Here is a 19608-nt window from a genome sequence, read left to right on the forward strand (position 1 = left end):
TAAACATCCCCGTGCTTAAACACCAGGCTGGAAGAACAGAGTGCGATGTTGTGATTGGAAGGTCAGGAGGGCACTTACTTTACTTTGACTTTCTCAGCAGCCCCCAGGGCCCCCACAATGCCCTCTTGATAACAAACTTCCCAACATTCATTTGCCCCCTGTCCTGGGCCAATGTGACAGTTCAAACCAGATCCAGTCTCTATCAACTACAACAGAGCATTTGAGGATGGCAAGATTAGTAAACTTCAAAAGGTTAGAAGGACTTGATAAGCCAAGGGCAGGGGTGGGGATATTTATTTAAAAGCTTACAGTGCCTGAAATATTCCATTTGAGGCCCCTCATCACCCCCTACCACCCCCACCTTCTTTCCCCTTGACCTTTCTGCGACCCTCTCTCAGCTCTGGAGGCTTCTTGCCTTGGGTCAGCTGCATTTCCAGACATAATGCCTTTTTTTTTTTTTTTTTTTTTTTTGCCTAGTTAAGGTTCCAGAGACATCCCTCTCCTCAGGGTCCCTTGAGGGTTTAAAAAAGGAGATCAACATTTACATTGGTAAAATACACTCAGCTGTGGGGAGGGTTTAATCTTTTTTACAACCTTCCCCTGCAGCTGTGCTGTCCGCTTACCCCCCACTGGCCCTCTGCCTTCCTGGAAATAGCTCTCCCCACACAGCACTGATCCCAGCCTCACTAAATATAGTTAAACCGAGATCTCTCAGAAGTCTCCTAACCAGATGGGATAACTTCAGTGGGGTCAATGCATCCAGGAAAAGAGCACAAGGACGGACAGAAGGGGACCTCCTCGTGAAAATAAAGCCCTACTAAATGATCCTGTCTGCTCAGGGAGGGGCATACAGAGAGAAGCACCAGGGTTAGGGAGAGGTGGAAGATTCTTTGGTGGGAGCCATCAGGAGGGGAAATAGTCTTTCCTGACATTCCTCCCTGAAGCAACCAAACTAAATTCCTACAGCCTTTCCCTCCCTCTTTTGTATTAATTTTTTCAAAAATATGTAGGAAATAGAGAATGAATCAGCCCAAAAAGTTCCTGGGCAACAATTCAGATCCAACTGGGCCTCTTTCACAAGTCGAAAGAAGAAAACAAGAACAAAGGAGAGAAATGGTTTGTTTAAGGGGAAAAAAAAATGTTCCTTAAAAATACAACCTTAAAGTCACTCAGAGGTCTACTTTAAGTATGCTTTAGGAAATAAGGAAACCTGGCATCACAAAAATAATTTTTTTTCCCCACAAAGCTTAGAGGTGGCCCTTAACCACATCCAGAATAGAATTCCACATTATCACCATTCAAAACCCTACATGCTCACCTTTGGATTCTGGGTCATGACCTGAATTTTCCTGTTACAATGGCAAGCTGTGGTTTACCATTCAACTTTTAAGGAGTCACAGAATGAAATAACGATTTAGAAAAGATTAAAGTACAGCATGAAGACAGCGAGCTAGGTGAGCAACACAAAGATGGACAAAAAAGTAGCGGCATATTCACACAATGTAAATTACAGCAGTTAAAATATTATGGACTACATGTTTCAACACGGATAAATCCCCAGAACAGAATGTTGAACAAAATAAGCAAAGTATGGGAATCATACAGTCTGATGCTATTTATGTCAAGTTTAAAAACATGCAAAATTTGACTGTACACTATTTACAGATAAGTACATATATTTATAGATACATATGTAAAGTATAAAATGTGTGGAAACAAATGATGAATGCCAAAGGCGGAGTAGTGTTTTCCTCTGGGGAAGAGGGAGGGGGAAGGAATCCTCAGGGCACTTCACTGTACCTGTTTCATTTCTCTTAAAGGTGATGTGAAACAGATATGGCGAAAAAAAAAAAAAAAAAAAACAAGGATTTGAGGAGCTTCGGTGAGTAAGTGTTCGTTAGTGTGTGTTTAGTGTTTTACTGCATGCTTGAGACATTTCATCATAAATATGTTAAGAATCTCAGGCAAGAGTCTTCATATGAAAGTCAGTGCACAACTTCAGACACCCACTGAGTTCAATTATAGGACTTCCTGTACTTCCCCAAATATCTTCAAGGACCTCAGATAGGGCCTCTGTGGTGGGAGGGCTGCAATCTTCATCCTAGCACAACCCTAACCAGCCTTGGGTGCGGGAATGCCTTTTTAAGGCACTTGTGAAATCATTTCATCTGAAGGAGTCACGAAAAAGCAAGCATTCGGTATCTAAAAGCTTCCATTAGGAATTCTTAGGAGGAAATGGAATTTAACAAGCCTCCTTCAGACTAAAACATGGATACTTGCAAACCTGGTCTTTTGTCAATTCCACTACTGGGAGAGGCTGGCTCTCTCCCCAGCTTGGATGCCTAGTGAGTGACATAATCTTGGGTAAAACCATTCACGTCCCTGGGCCTCAGCTACTTCATCTGGGCCTAGAAGACCTTTCATGTCTAAGTTTGAGAATCTATGGTTCAAACTGGAGAATTAAGAAAACAAGGCAGATGTGGGCAGGTAACAAACGCTACCTCCCAACTATAATTTATTCTAAGGGTGCTGGCATCTCTTCATACGTGGCCCTAACCCCCAAACACACACCTATCTCCCCCACAAGGCTTCCATAGCTCAATGGTCACCGACGGACACTCCTTCAGATTAAATGCCGCGTTAAAATGCAAACGATACCTGGGACCACAATCACACCTTAGCCTCAGCAACATGGATTATCTCTTCATTCACACACAACCACTTTTAACATAGGTGAGAAAACTTCAGTGATTTGCCCAAGAAAAAACGGTTCTTGAGGGGGAAACCCAGGTTTCAAGCCAAATCGTCAAGATTTCAAGCTTAGGTCCTTTTCAGGACAAAGCACTTGCCTCAGATTAGCATTAAGAGGTGACAGAATCCCAGAAGAAAGCAAGAGTTAGGGGGCAGGGAAGGATGGACAAGGAGATGCGAAGATGCATCTGTAGGAGAGTGAAAGGCACTGAAAATCCCTTTGTCCCCCTTTGTCATTTTGTGTAAGGCCAGTTCCCTTCACAACCTTAGGGGTTTCAACATGGCACAAATCATCATGGGTCTGGAAACAAGCTACTGACGTGTGCAAGACTGTTATTTCTATTCTGAGTCTTCTGACTACAGGCAAGCAACTGTGCAACCCAGGAGAGAGGATTTGTGTCAATCACTATGTGCAGCCCTTGGCATTGTAAGTGATCAGTGAACGATAGCAATGATTAAAGTGTGGCCGACAACGACGGTGAGGACCAAATCAAGAAATGACCCAAGGTCACTCCAAAACATTGTATAGAAAATGCTACCCAACTTCATCAATAAAAAAAAAAAAGAAGAAGAAGAAAAGAAAATGTTATGCAATCTGACAGGTGCACCACGGGCCTTTCATTATTCATGATATTTTCAACAGTTAAAACCGTTTTAACACGATTCAGTCTCTTTCCCTGTCCAAAGTGCTAGGTTCAAACAGGTTTGTTTGGCAAACATAATCCTCCCTGTCTCTTTTCTAAAGGATTTTTAATCCCTAAGAGAAACAACAGTAAATAAGCAGAGGGGCCTTCTCCAAGTTTCATCCCATTGGTCAACCAACCTTATTTGTAAGAAGAAAATAAAAGAAAGGGATAGACTAACAGGTACTTCCACATATTAAGCAAATTAAATGGACACTTTAAATAGGAAAATAAAGTGTTTGTATTCCTTTCATTAGGGAAACTCACAATATTATATTGCAAATGCCTATTATAAAGCAAAGATTTTCTTTCACCTCCCTGGGATGTCCCTTATAATAGGAGTTGTAAGTTAGGTTCCTTACAAAATCTCACAATACTAAGGTGTTTTCTCATTTATTTTGAATTTCAAAGTGCTTTGAGAGTAAGGCACAAAAGCCCTAAAACAACCCCAATCCATGATTGTTTGGGGGTACTTACAGATGTCAGTGTGGAATTGGTTAAAAAAAGGAAACAAAAGAAATGTAACCCAAATTTAGTCATTTGTTCTCGTAGGTAAAGACTTACATTTGCAACTACTGAATGTAGTTAACAATAAGCCAACAAGCCTTTAAAAGTAACTTTTAAAAGTAGGACCTTAGGTGGTTACATTTTAGAGATCACAAGTACGTACCTACATGACCATAAAAATTCAACTACCTAATGTTAGCCAAATAAATACTTGTTGCTTGGCACAGTGGTTCTTATGACCACATTAAACAGGTACTCAAAAGTGCTATTTTTCAAATAACTTAGAAGTAAGAATTATGAGCTCTGGAAAGCTGTATCAGGTCACCGAAGCAGAAATCACTCACTCACACACACACACACACACACACACACACACACACACACACACAAATACATGTAAAGAGAAAATAAATAAAATTATTTTCGGAAACTGGGAATGGAAAAAGTAATATTTCTGTTTTATTATTTTAGACATATCATCTTAAATATAGATGAGTACTTGTATTAAGTAAATATCAGTTAATATTTACTAGCTCAACTAACATTCGTGAAAGTATATAAGGAATTTTCAAACTGACCAGATCCCTTTTTTTGGCTCTTAATTGTCTTTTATTCCTATATTCAGGTATATATAGTATGTAGTAGTTAAGCAAATGGGACTGCACTTAAAAAAACAAACACAAATAAATCATTCATAGCCTTTGGTGGGGGAAAAAAAGAAGACAGAAGCCACTTGCTGGAGCACCCGTGTGAGATGAGCACAGCATCGGAGACCTCAAGCCTTCCCGATTCCAGCATCTCCCCACAGGACTCTCCTTTGAAACACATTATACAATGAGATTGTCTTCCACCAATCTTAAAGGTGGCTGGCTCTGAATTAAACCACCCTTCTCCCGTATCAGGCTAGCAGTAACCTGTAGAGAACAATGAGGCCTGTAGAGAACATTTTGTTGTGTTGTGTTTTATTTCTAACATCCCTAAAAGTCTGAAGAGGGGCACCCAATAACCATGATAAACTGGAGAAGCCAGAATGAATTAAAAATAGCTTATGAAGATTCTGACTCTATGTCATAAAACTCGACTCTATACTGAATCATAGAACTGGAGCAAGAAGAAATCCTAGAGATTTTCCAGGAAACACTTCTGATTCAAGGTAGAAAAATTAAAAAAAAAAAATATCCCTTCACACATTTTTCTTGTGCTCGAAATAAGGTATTTCCTTTAGGTCCTGAGAAAAGCTTACCAGACATTTTTCCCCAGGCTAAGTAGAACCAAAGCCCCTCTTTCTACTGAGATTAAAATAAAATTAAGTTTAAAGCTCTTAATACTTGCCGATCTTTTTGAGTGAACTGTTAGCTTTGATTTACAGGAAAGGTAGACACATTTTCACACTTCATTGGCATCACTACATCTACAAGACACCTGCAGCTCCTCCCTGACTTCATGTCATATGGTCACCATTTGAGGTCACCCCAACTGAAAATTCAATTCATACTAAATCATCTAGGAGACTATAGCTATCAGGCCTGAGAGCTTCACATGAAAGAATCCTTACAATAAAGTGGGTAGTGTGTTATCCTCAAGCTTTTAGTTCTGTTATTGTTTTTAAAGCCAAAAATATATTTATAGATACAAATAGAATTCTACATGAGACTATAAAACTTAAAGCATTTCCAATTTTGCTATTTTAAGTCAATAGTGTGTGTGTGTGTGTGTGTGTGTGTGTGTGTGTGTGTGAGTGATAGTTGCAGCTGTAGATTTTCCATGTGATCAGAACTTTTCCAGTCCAACTTTCAACCAATAACAGGGTAGAAGAAAGTGAAATCAGGCTGGTGAACCACTAATTCAAAATTCTTGAAGATAGTAAAGGCAAGGACACAAAAGATGAATGTTCCAATACATAGCCCACATCCCATCCCTTTGGGTGATATTCAAACTTGGGTAAATATTGTAGATAAAACTCTAACTTTAGGCACTTTGGGCAACATTCAGAGAAACAGATTCATGTATGAACCTGAAAGTACTGATTTTTAATGAAACAGAAGCTGGTTAAGATGAGATGCAATAAAGGTGAGGAACACAATATACTGAGACTTCTCAAAGAGTATAAGAGTACGAAAGGCGAGTCTAAAGGGGTGCCTAGAAAAGAACAGGTTGAGGAAAGAAGTATGGGGAAGATTACTCTAATCAGTGAAAAAGAGACTGGGGGCGCCTGGGTGGCGCAGTCGGTTAAGCGTCCGACTTCAGCCAGGTCACGATCTCACGGTCCGTGAGTTCGAGCCCCGCGTCAGGCTCTGGGCTGATGGCTTAGAGCCTGGAGCCTGTTTCCGATTCTGTGTCTCCCTCTCTCTCTGCCCCTCCCCCGTTCATGCTGTCTCTCTCTGTCCCCAAAAAAATAAATAAACGTTGAAAAAGAGACTGAAATTTGAAGCATAGTGTACCTAAGGAATGACTCCAAATGGTTTGGAATCTAAGATCCCAGGAATTAAGTAATGTACCCATGGAAATCAGTTTTCACTTGAACTCACGAGTTGTTTCTGAAATGTATCCAAGAAATGTATTTTCCTTCAGGATGAGGGAATCCAAACCCGTAAATGAAGGGGGAGGGGGAAAACTGTGTTATGCTAGGTCACAAAGCTCTACCATGAGCCGTCTTCATGTGTCTTTGTGGGTCTTTGGCTCTTACCTTGGGAATCCTCACACTATGGAAAAGTGGAATTTTCGATGTAAATATCTGGCGGGTGAATGATACGTGGATGTGGCACCAGTTTTGTTCTTATTCGTTGGGAAAAGGAAGAACAAAGAACAGAAAACTGACCAATGAGATTCTGATTTAGGCTTTAAGAAAAGTGTGATCCAAAATCTACTGTGGCAAGGGCATTCTCATCCTTCCCTTTGGGGTTGGTCAAATCACAAAAGCTGCAATGTTGCCTTGATTTAGATGAAGGGAACGTATCTGCTTCTTCCACCAAGCTTTACGCACCATGAGGTCAGTTCCAGCCCATCTGTGATAACTTAATACTGATTCCTACTGAGCATTAAAAAGTTTTGTTTCATTTTTTTGTTTCATGTTTTCCACTTTAGAGTCAATTTTTTTTTATTGCTTGATAAAGGGGGAAATGGTGCCCCTAAGACCAAAAAAATATTTTAAGTCACATTTTCTTTCTTATTACTTCATGTATTAGTTAATCATCATTTCTTAATATTTTACATTTTCTTCATAGTTTAACCTGTACCTCAAATCATCATCTCAGTTCACATCTTGAACAAGAAGGAAAAACTAAATACATGGGCTTGGAAGTCGGGTAAATCTCTGCTCAAATCTATATCCTGCCACTTATTAGCTATATGATCTTTTCAAGTTAATTAGCGTCTCTGAAGGTAATAGTATCTACTTTACATAGTTATCGTTAAGATTAAAATGAGGAGGAAATGCATTTAGCAGAATGCTCGGCACACAGTAAATATCCAATAAATTTGTTTAAAAACATTCTTCCTAGGGGTGCCTGGGTGGCTCAGTCAGTTAAGTGTCTGACTCTTGATTTCACCTCAGGTTTGTGAGTTCAAGCCCCACCTCAGGCTCTGCGCTCACAGCACAGAGCTTGCTTGGGATTCTCTCTCTACCCCCCTCTCTCTGCCCCTCCCCTGCTTATATTTGCCCTCTCTCAAAATAAATAAACATTAAAAAAAAATTCCTCCTATCTTTTTATAGTCACCAGATTGGCAAAAAGTTTAAAGGTTGTCAATACTAAGCATTAACAAGGATATGCACAACACAGACTCCCTTATTTGACTGCAGGAAATATGTAGCAGATTTAAGATGGTGGCCAGAAATTATTGCTCTCTCTTATATTTACCACCAAAAGATTTGGGGGGGGGGTCTATGTCCCCTCCCTTTGATTCTGGGCAGGCTCTGATTACTTTGACCAATGGAATGTGGCAGAAAGGATGCCACGTAAGTTTCTAGGTCCAGACCTGCCACTTCCAGACTCTTAGAACATTTGTTCTTGGGACCCTGAACTACCATATGAGAAGTCAGGCTACCCTGTGGCCACCGTTCTGTGACAAGCCCAAGCTATGTGGAAAAGCCCTACAGTACGAGATGCCATATGAAGACAGTTACCGAAGAGCACCAAGACATAGATACATGAATGAAGAAGCCATTCTAGAAGTGGATGCTCCAGCATCAGCAGCCTCAGCTTACACCATATGAATTAGATACTACACTTGATCTTAGCCAAAAGGCCGAGAAGCGATACACACCATATGAATTAGAGACAAACTGCTCTTCCTATATTCTTGACCTACAAAATCATGAGCAAAATAATATTGTTGTTTTAAGCCACTCAAGCTGGGGTAGTTTGTTATACAGCATTAGATAACCACGAAAGGATGAAATCAATGCAATCACTTCAGAAAACCATTTGGCATCATTTTATAAAGTTAAACATACATATACTGATGATCCAATGTTCCACTTCTACAGAAACTCTAGCACATAAACGCCACGAAGTAGGAATAAGAATGCTGATAACAAGCATTGGAAACAGAAAAAAGACACAGGAAACAACACAAATGTCCATCAAGGGAGGAACAAATAAAGAAACATGGTATATGCACACACAAAAATGCAACAGCTATCTTTAATGAACTAGGGGAACCCGGGTGGCTCAGTCAGTTAAGCATCTGACTCTTGATTTTGGCTCAGGTCATGATCTCACAGTTTCATGAGTTCAAGGCCCTTGTTGGGCTCTGCACTGACGGCACAGAGGTTGCTTAGAATTCTCCCTCTCTCTCTGACTCTCTCAAAATAAATAAATAAACTTTAAAAAAAGAAAGAAAAAGAAGATTAATAAACACTAGCTACATATAGGTACCTGGATGGTTCTCAAATCTTAATACTGAGAAAAAAAGATAATATTGAGAGAATAAGGCATGTGATAGAAGAAAATATAGAGTATTATTTCAATTACTCAGAGATAAGAAAAAGACTAAACATCTTATATATTTACATATATATATGATAAAAATTTTTCAAGCAAAGGAATGAATACATAAAATTCAAAACCGTAGTTAGCTCTGGGAGAAGGCATTGGATGTGCTCAGGGAGGGGCACTCACAAACTTCAAAGATATTGGTGATATACAGTTTTATAAAGTAGGTAGAGGTGAAAGGAGGGCTAATTTATTATTCTTTTTTTAAAAAAATTTTTTTTTACGTTTATTTATTTTTGAGAGAGACAGAGACAGAATGTGAGTGGATTAGGGGCAGAGAGAGAGGGAGACACAGAATACGAAGCAGGCTTCAGGCTCCGAGCTGTCAGCACAGAGCCCCATGCAGGGCTCGAACTCACAGACCATGATATCATGACCTGAGCCGAAGTTGGATGCTCAATCTGACTGAGCCACCCAGGCGCCCCTATTATTCTTTTTTTTTTTTTAATTTTTTAACGTTTTTTTATTTATTTTTGAGATGGAGAGAGACAGAGCATGAACGGGGGAGGGGCAGAGAGAGAGGGAGACACAGAATCGGAGGTAGGCTCCAGGCTCTGAGCCATCAGCCCAGAGCCCGACTTGGGGCTCGAACTCACAGACGTGAGATCGTGACCTGAGCTGAAGTCGGACGCTTAACCGACTGAGCCACCCAGGCGCCCCGCCCCTATTATTCTTTAAACCAGGGGTTAACAAACTTTTTTTGTAAAGGGCAAGATAGTAAATATTTTAGGGCCACGTATGATCTCTCTTATATTTTATTTTTTCTTTTTTGTCACGATCCTTTAAAAATGTAAAAACTTTGTCAGCTCCAGGGCCCCACAAAAAGAGGTCATAGGCAAAATTCGGTCCACAGCCTATAGTTTGCAAACCCCTGCTTTAAACTATTTGTACATGTTATATTATCTTTTGTGTGCATGACATATTTCTCTCTCACAAAAAAGGAAAAGAGTGAAACAGGAAGATGGTAGCCACAAATTTTTTTTTAATTTTTTTTAACTTTTATTTTTGAGAGACTGAGAAAGACAGAGCACAAGCAGGGGAGGGGCAGAGAAAGAGGGAGACACAGAATCTGAAGCAGGCTCCAGGCTCTGAGCTGTCAGCACAAAGCCTGGTGCCAGGCTTGAACCCACGAACCGTGATATCATGACCTGTGCCAAAGTCAGACACAACCAACTGAGCCACCCAGGCACACCTATTATTTACTATTTACTAATATTTACTATCTACTATCTTTTTACAGAGAAAGCATACATATTCCTTCTAACTCAGATCAAAAATCCATCAATTAATCCTCCAGTCTGTTGACAACTCGTCTGTACCATTTCAACTTAAAGAAAGACACTCTACCTTTTCTGTTTGTAAAGGGGGAAAAGTCACGTAATCCTCCATTATTCTTGTCCACTGTAGACTTTAAGCAGATTCTAAATGCCCAAGTCAGAATGGTAGTAGTAGTTCTCCGTTGCTTGAGCAGGAGGGTGGGAAAAGTCATAGATAAAATGCCAATTTGGCCAAATAATAGTAATCATTGAATGCTATCATCCAGTGAGTGTCTGCTCTCAATTCAAAGCTAACATATCCTGGGCCTCACCACAGGCTGGGCATTGGTCTCACACTGTACATGTAATTTCCTTTTGTTTCTCACAACAATCCTACAAAGCGGGTACTATCATGAACCTGATTTTAGTGTGGTGGCAACTGAGGCACTGAGAGATTAAGTCACTTGCTCAAGGTTACAAGGCTAGGAAGTGACGAAGCCCATATCCACACCCAGGAAGTTGGATCCTGAGCCCACAATCAGCCATGACACTATTCGAGTTGTTAAATACATTTGTCTGCTCACCACAAATGAAGTGGTATTTTTATTCTCATTCTACAGATAAAGAATACGTACTTGGGCCTGACGTTGGTCCAAGAAGCTTGGCTGGAGGCTAGGACTAGAGCTAAGACTGTTTGTGCTGGTGACATCCCACTTTGGCTTATTTAAGGAGCATTTTACAAGTCTCAGCTTGTCAGTGGTGGGCGAGGAGCTGCTAAGAAAAAAATAGGTAAAATGAGAAGTCAGACTTGTATCCACATGTCTTCATAGTGACAGGGGGCAATCCTTCACCAAGGCCAGATGAAAATAATTATACTCCATCTCCAGGCTCATACTTGGTCTTTGAGGGGAGCGGGCAGGGCATGAAGGTTATTCCTGAAGTAAGGAGGAAATCTAGGTAGCTATGAAATGGAAAAATAATCAGCATTCATCTGACTATAACTAGAATGTGGAAACGTCATTACCATTTATTCAACAAACATTTTAAATCACCCACTATGTGCCAAGACCCATGGTGGATGCTGGGATACAATGGCAAACATGCCACAGCCCCCCTCCAAGGGTTTGGAATATCTCCCCTGGGCCTTCAGTGGAACGTGTTTTTATTTTTTTATTTTATTTTATTTTTTTTTAAATAATTTTTTAATGTTTATTCATTTTTTTTTCAACGTTTATTTATTTTTGGGACAGAGAGAGACAGAGCATGAACGGGGGAGGGGCAGAGAGAGAGGGAGACACAGAATCGGAAACAGGCTCCAGGCTCTGAGCCATCAGCCCAGTGCCCGACGCGGGGCTCGAACTCACGGACCGCGAGATCATGACCTGGCTGAAGTCGGACGCTCAACCGACTGCGCCACCCAGGCGCCCCTGGAACGTGTTTTTAAAAGAGCAAAAATGGAAAGACATTAGTTCTTTAGTCAAAGGCAGGAGAATGGCAGAAGTATGACATCTCTGGGGGCCACTCTGTTGGCCATACCAACACTTCCCACCCCGTACCTGGGCAGAAGGCAGAACCACACCCTGCTCTGATGAACTTTCCCTGCAGAATTCTCTCTTGGCAAGAGTTTACAATTGCCTTTTGTCCTGAGGGATAGGGTGGGGATGGGGTAGGCAGAAGAAGGAAGGTGGTTGTCAAGAAAACGGATCCTCAGAAGTGCAGTTTCAGGACCTAAGTGATTCAAAAGTCTCCCTTTGGTATCTCAAGCTCAGGTTACATAAGACTAGCACATCTGCTCTGAATCATTTCTTTCCTCTGTCTACACCCAGCCTGGGCAAACTCTCCAAATTATAATGATCCAGAAGGAGGGCTGAGTTTGTATTTTTCCTATATGGATATTTTGGGGGAAGTGAGAGGAGAAAGGCCATGTAAAAGGCCATCCCCAGGGAGATTACCAAATAACTTTGCTCAAGACTACCTTCCCCCACCAAGTATTTCTATGCTGGGGACATTTATTTCCATGCTAGAGAAACATGGTGATCACAAGCCTGAAAGAAGGCCTTGATGAAAGGACTGATGTGCAAACAGCAGGCACAACCCGGTCACTGGGTAGAAATGTCCCCGAGAGGAGGTGTCACAAAAGGCGCCAAAGCTGCTGGCTTGTAAGTACTGATATACTTACATACTGATGCTAATTTCAGGGCCAGCTGCCAGCTGCTAGCTCCTCCTCTCCCCAGCTGCTCTGCACAGCCCAGAGCCTAAATATCATTCAATTTGGCACACCCAAAGGAGGCCTCCGAAGTGGTAAGGAATCTCCCTCTTTTTCTAATGGCAGCAGAAATTATCTCCCAAATGACTAGCCCACGCTAGCTAGAAACCCTCTTATAAACACTGCTCCCATTTGAACACCAAGCCCCATTTAAAAACAAGCCCCCTATTGCAGAATCCCACTAGGCCTGTCCACACATTCGGGCTTAGGTCCCATTTTCAAATAGTCAACATAATGATTCTCTGCCACAGGGAAGCACTATGCTATAGTTAGTGACTACAACACTTCAATTAAGTATCAGAATCACTTGGGGTGTTTATAAAGCAGATGCCCAGACCTGTCAAACCAGAATTTCCAAGAGTGAGGCCCAAGAATTTGTGTTTTTTTTTTTAAGAGCTCCCCAGGTTGAGAGCAACAGCTGATCAAAAAACCTTTGTGGCCCCCCCTCATACTCTTTGGAGCCTGTTTTCTCCAGAGTCCAACAGCTCAAAGGATCTGAAACTAATTCACATTTGGGATTGAACAAGCAAGAAGGCTTAACCATGTAGGTTCCTACATTTTGACTGAACTCTGCCCTAAAGGAAAGAAATGACTCTCCAAAGAATGAAAACTCAGATCCAGCTATAGAGTTCATGGAGATTATTCTGATGAGAACATAGATATAGCACATCCACATTCAAGATACAGCTCAACCATCCCAATTTCAAATGTTTTATTCCATAGTCCCCATAGCATTCACATATTAAAAGCCATGGGACCCAATCTGAGAATATAGAAGTATGTGTTCTATGTCCATAAGTGACCTCTATTTACTTAAAATCCCCCTGGGGCGCCTGGGTGGCTCAGTTGGTTAAGCGTCCGACTTCGGCTCAGGTCATGATCTCATGGTCCATGAGTTCGAGCCCCGCATCGGGTTCTGTGCTGACAGCTCAGAGCCTGGAGCCTGTTTCAGATTCTGTGTCTCCCTCTCTCTCTGCCCCTCCCCTGTTCATGCTCTGTCTTTCTCTGTCTCAAAAATAAATAAACGTTAAAAAAAAAAATCCCCCTATCAACATTTTTTTCAGGTTTTTTTATTATTATTGAAGTATAATAGACATATAATGATATTTTGGTTTCAGGTGTACAAAATAGTGATTCAACTATTTTATATACATTACTCAATGTTCACCACAGTAAATATAGCCATCATCTTTTACCATACAATATTATTACAGCATTTTTCCTATATTCCCTATGCTTTACTTTTCATCTCCATGACTTACTTATTTTACAAGTGGAAGTTTGTACCTCTTACTCCCCTTTATCTATTTCACTCACCCCCGTACTTACCTTCCCTCTGGCAACTACGAGTTTGTTCTCTTCATTTAAGTGTCTGTTTGTTTGTTTTGATTCCACATATAAGTGAAATCATATTTTACTGTGATAAAGACCACAACTAAAAAACAAATAAAAACAAAACAGTGGAACAAAAAAATGATTGACTTTTTCAACTGAGAAATCAATTGTGTACTGAGTACTGTAATTTGAAAACTCTTGGTATAAGATGACCCTGTGAAATAGCTTAGGAAACCTCAAATTAGTAGAGTCCATTGGCTGGGGGAAGCTGGAAGCAGTAAGAAATATTTGAGGGCAGTGATAAAGTGAAGTGGAGGCATCTGAGCCAGAAAGACTGAAAGAGGTAGAAGGATAGGAGCAGAGAGGAGAATGGTGGTGCCTAGGGAAGATCTTTCTTCCTAGAACTCCTATACATTCTCCACTGCCAGTGTCATGGCCAGAATCAAAAGACAGGGGTGCTCATCCCTCTTATTTCTACTCTGAGCTTTGTTCAACTGAAACCTGCCATGTGGGCAAAGCCACAGAGCTCTGGGCTGCTGGGGACCTGCAGGGGGCAGGGGATCCCTGCTGAGTGAACCGTTTGCAAAGATATTAAGAGCACTCTCTCCTAGATCCAGATCCACAGTAGGGAGAATAGGAGGCTCATGACAGAAAGTAAGGGCCAGAAAATGGAGAGGCGATGTATTGCAGTCTCATTAGCAAGACTTCCAAAAAACAACTGGATATCATTAAGAATAGCCAAGATTCTTCCATTGCCTTGCGTGGGTAGATAGAGAAAGTCTTACATAGGCTGGGAAAAGGAGGAAGCAACTGGAAGGCTCGAGAGGCCTGGGAAGAAGAGAACAGAAGAAGATGAATTCAAATAAACCAGAGGGAAAGAAAGATAGGGACCAAAATATAATACAAAAAAAGACATTCATTCAATAAATATTTGTTAAACACCTTCTTCCATTCTTAAATTCCAAAGTCTTCATTAAAAGCAGTCCAGATGCTGAAGCATCCCAAGTATGGTTTTCTACTATGGTTCAGTACAAGTCTTTAATTTCACCAGAGCTTCCCTATTAACATACCCTGTTTCCTATCCATGATTATTTCCATTTTCATGTTTTTGCTCATTTTGCCTGAAATGCTTTCCCATTTTCCCTTCACCCTTCAAATGCTAGCCATTCTCCAAAGCACCTCCCATGCAAGCCCTGGCCTAATGTCTTCACATCACTCTTTGAAACATCTCATTGAGCTTATTATTGCATTCCACACAAACACAAGATATTTTTCATTTTAAATTGTTCTATTACTTTTGACTGGAACAACAAAAAGCCCAGAGGAGTTGGTTAATTAGATGGAGATTTGATTTAAAATTAGAATGAGAAACTGATTTTCCTATAGAAATAATTATATATTATTAATAGGATAAATTTTACTGCATTGATAGTTGATTGAGATTCTAACTGCTATCTGTAATATTCTATGGGTATGTATTTTTAGTTCCCAGCTATCAGTTTACAAAGAATATTTTAGAATAAAGTATATTTGTAAATTAAATATTGCTTCTGTGAAGGACAAGTGAAGACAGAGATTAAAGAAGTGTAGGATATAAGAAGTATGAGGAACTGAGTAACAATTGCCTTCAAAAAAAATTGCAAGGTTGAGATTTTTTTAATTTGTAATTAAAATATAGAGCTTATGGCCTCCTCACTTTTATATGTGGTCACATTTTATTGTAAGAATTTCTATCTTCTGTTTCTTTCACCTTAATAATTTAAGATCCCATTACATTTATTTTTAGTGGTTAAATCAGCACCAGGAAGGTTAATCTGTTAAGCAGTAACATTTAAGAGTCTCATGCTCTACTGACTGAGCTAGCTGGGTGCTTAAAACAGTAACATTTACTAGAAAAATAGGAACTAGTAACATGGGTATGGACCTCTTCCATAAAACATGTGATGATCTATCCTCAGAAGTCACATAGTGGACTAATGGGGGGAGGGGTCTTCTTTCAGTTTTCTTAGCTTCCAAGACTCTTGGGGCAACCTGGAACCCATTCAGCAAAGTTTCTAAAAGTTCCCTGCCACTGCCTGCCAAATCTATCAGCAACACTTTTTTGCTCTTGCCTTTTGCTTGGGACGATGTTTCCTACCGTTGCCTATAACTGTAACTTAGCCTAGACCTTGCCAGGAATACTCCTTGATTCACAGCACTTGACTGGAAGTATTAATAAAACTCCAATGAGTATGGGCCATACTCTGAGTCTGGAATAAACACTGGATTCACAATAATTGTGTGTTTACTGAGGTTTTCATTAAAATATCACATCATTTCATAGATTTAACTTAGAAGAGGCCAATTTTTTTTCCCCTCAAAATACAGTATGTGTTTTGCATGAAAGAGACATAGAACAATTATGCTCATAATTTAAATGACTTGTTTTATGGAGCAAAACAAAGTATTCCCAATTTGAATTAAGAAACACACTGAAGCAGGTCATTGTGGCTTGAGTTAGTCTTGAGATCAGCGTGGGCCTTAGCACCCAGTGACAAAAGCTGTAGCTCATGTGTCCGACCTTTAGTAGCTCAAAGGTAACCATGACGCTTCCTTCTTCATCAGCTAGTTCCAGGCTCCTATTCTTTCAAACAGCAGCAAGCTGCTCAGAGGACGTTTGCCAAGTCAGGCGTTCAGTTAAAGTTAGCCCCTCATCTATCTAAATACATAACTTTGGGCCAAGTACTTAACTTTTCTAGGTCTTAGTTTCCTTATCTGAAAAATGGCCACAATAATGATATTTTCCTTATAATGGTTTAATTGGACTGTGTAAGATGATGCGACTGGAACGAAGAAAGGGAGGTTGGCACTGTGGTGGCTATTTGTTGAGTGATACTATTGCCCTAAAGCACAGAGAAAATTAGTCATCTACCTTATTCCATTTACTAAGTCACACACACAGCTTTTAATCTCACTCCCACCCTAAATGCTCACAATGGGTAGAAGCTCCATCATTTATTACAGTGTTGAGGCTCACTATTCTATTTCCTTTGTGATCTGAGTTGGCTCACATGTACTGCAGAATAAGTTCCAAATAAATGTGAACAGAATACTGTCCAAATTGATGACTTCTTAGCTAATTGTTTTCTTCTGGCTTCTGCAAAGCTACTAGAAGAAATGAAGGCAAGGATGCAGGATAAGAAGAAGAGACAGAGAAGGGAGGTTAACAGAGCAGATCATGCAGAGACTCTTATAGCTGGAAAAATCAGCAGTCACATTTTAGTTCCTTTGTCTGCAAGTAGGACTATATTTAACCCTAACCCTCAAAACGAATGAGTGATCTGTCTCAGATCTTAAGGATCCTTGGGAAGAGTCAAAGCCAGCAATCCCATGTCCCCTATTAATTCAAACTTCATTCCAGCCCAGCAGCACCAGGTCTCAACAGAAATCCAATGACATGTCTTTATTTCGAATTTCCATGAGCCACTGAAAGATGTCTATTGTATAAGAATAAACATAGTGAAAAGTAAGAAATCTGTTTCTTTGGTTTGAAAGAAAATATACAGACCATTGGCCAGTGGGCCACAGAAATTTGAAAAAAAGATGAAAAGTGCCCAACAGATTGGTGTTTCCATAGGGAGCCCCAGGAGATGAAAAGATAACTATCAAGGAGGGGGAAATAGCCCCCACCTATTAAAAAGGAGGTTGTGATAGAATGATATATTTTCCTTCCTAACTCAAACATTTTCAACCATTCCACAAACACAAAAGAAGACAAATCTGCAATTTTTCCCCATGTTATTCTGTCCATGGCATGTTATTCTGTGAAAACAGCAGCATGGAGGGTCTCTAGAGTTTTGGTGAGATCAAATAATAAATTTGTGAGTGGCCCTATGAGTTGGAAGTAGAAAGTTTATGTGGTAAGAGGAGCCAGTTGTGATCAAGTTTGCAGATGTCCTTGCTGCTGACTCCACCCCTATCACAATTCCAACCCTCGTTTTGTTGGCACTGCTGTGGCAGATACTCTACTGATTCCTCTCCATCTAAATCACTCCTCACCAGCTCCAGAAGACATGGGCTTTGGTCCAAAGGTAAACAACTCTCTGACTCATTTAAGCTCTGAAAACATCTGTCTGACAAGACCTCTTTGAACACGTTGCCAACTTTTCCATATTGCTGCATTTGCCCACCACCTTAACCCACTGAGCACTCACCCTCAAGATTATTCACAATTCTCATAAGATCTCAGAAAGAACAGATCTGCTTCATGCCCTGCAAAGAATTAAACTAGACTTGTTCTTAAAAATACAACTCCTAGAAAACCAGTGGGCATTATCTTTTAAAGCTGACCGTTTTTATGCCCTGCATTCCATTCCTAGATATATACTCAAGGGAAACACTTGCTGTTAGTAGTGAAGTATTACTCTTAGCCTTGAATAGTGTAATATTAAAAAACCGGAAATAACCAAATACCGTCAACAGTAGGAGAAATAAATGGTAATGTGTTGATGTAATGAAATATTATATAGCAGAGAAAATTAACTATAACAACATAGAAAAATTTTAGTATATAATGTGTGAAGAAAGCAAGTTCCAAAAGACTTCATGTAATATGATATTCTTTGTATAAAGTTTTAAAGTAAGTAAAACTAAATAGTACATTGCCATAAACCAAAAGAAAAATCAAGTAAGAAATGCCTCTGGGAATGGGGGAAGAAGACAGAATAAGGAGAAATAGTTGGTTGGTACAAGTGGTTGATCATGTTCTCATTCTGCCATGGGTGAAGGTTTCACAGGAGTTCATGGTATCAGTTAACTTTTAAAAGGGTCATGCAGGGGCGCCTGGGTGGCGCAGTCGGTTAAGCGTCCGACTTCAGCCAGGTCACGATCTCGCGGTCTGTGAGTTCGAGCCCCGCGTCAGGCTCTGGGCTGATGGCTCGGAGCCTGGAGCCTGTTTCCGATTCTGTGTCTCCCTCTCTCTCTGCCCCTCCCCCGTTCATGCTCTGTCTCTCTCTGTCCCAAAAATAAATAAAAACGTTGGGAAAAAAAAAAATTTAAAAGGGTCATGCATACACAAATGATGGCAATATATAAAATAAATAAGCAAGTGATAACCCCACAAATATCCACTGAGCCTTTGTGCTGAATATAAATCTAACAAGAACATCTTCGTAGCAGTAAGAGAGAAGGTTAAAAACCACTGTAGGTGGCTTCCCCACTGCTCCTCTCCCTGGCATGCTCAGAATTCATTCTTCATAATAAAATCAAGCTACCATTCAGGATAATATTTCACATAGAGGGGGAGGAAGTCCCCAGAGTCATGATCTCTTATTCAGCTGCAATTTTGTAAATGACAATTTTGTCAGCCTCCAACACGGCAAAGTGGAAAATTGGTCACTCTCCATCATTACTATGTTTATTTTGCTGGTCTTGGGCAATGCTGAAGCAAGTTTAATAGAACTCAATTATTTCTCAATAAACCCCAGTCTTCTTGCTTGTTGCAGCAAATAAAATTAGCTTCTGTATGTCCCTTCTGAGCCACTGTGGCTACCCAAGATCCAGGGAGGTCTGTTTATGGTTGGCCTGGTTGGCAAAACCTAGCAGAGTAAGAGCAGGGTGAGCTAAGCCAGAAGGGAGCGATGTGGTGGCTGTGAGGTTCCTCCTCCGAGAAAGGTTTGCCCACTGCCCAAGTCATCCAGAACTGCTCATCAGGGCCTCCCCTCTGCTCACCCGCATTCCAGAGGTCAGTAAATTCATGAACACCCCTACAGGTGAATGAAGGAAACCGGTTATGAAGAAATAGTTCTGTTTTATTAACTATTTTCAAATCACTCAAG

The 19608-nt window shown here is 40.5% G+C and overlaps 1 pseudogene; it reads right to left on the reverse strand.

The window, feature by feature from the left end:
- Positions 1 to 8111: 8111 nt before the first annotated feature.
- Positions 8112 to 8198, reverse strand: LOC124512719 (uncharacterized; annotated as a pseudogene).
- Positions 8199 to 19608: the final 11410 nt, after the last annotated feature.

This window comes from Lynx rufus, unplaced genomic scaffold (genome assembly GCF_022079265.1).
Source record: "Lynx rufus isolate CCGP_SWC_20201006 ecotype Redwood Valley unplaced genomic scaffold, mLynRuf1.p SCAF_17, whole genome shotgun sequence".
Classification (NCBI taxonomy): Eukaryota; Metazoa; Chordata; class Mammalia; order Carnivora; family Felidae; genus Lynx; species Lynx rufus.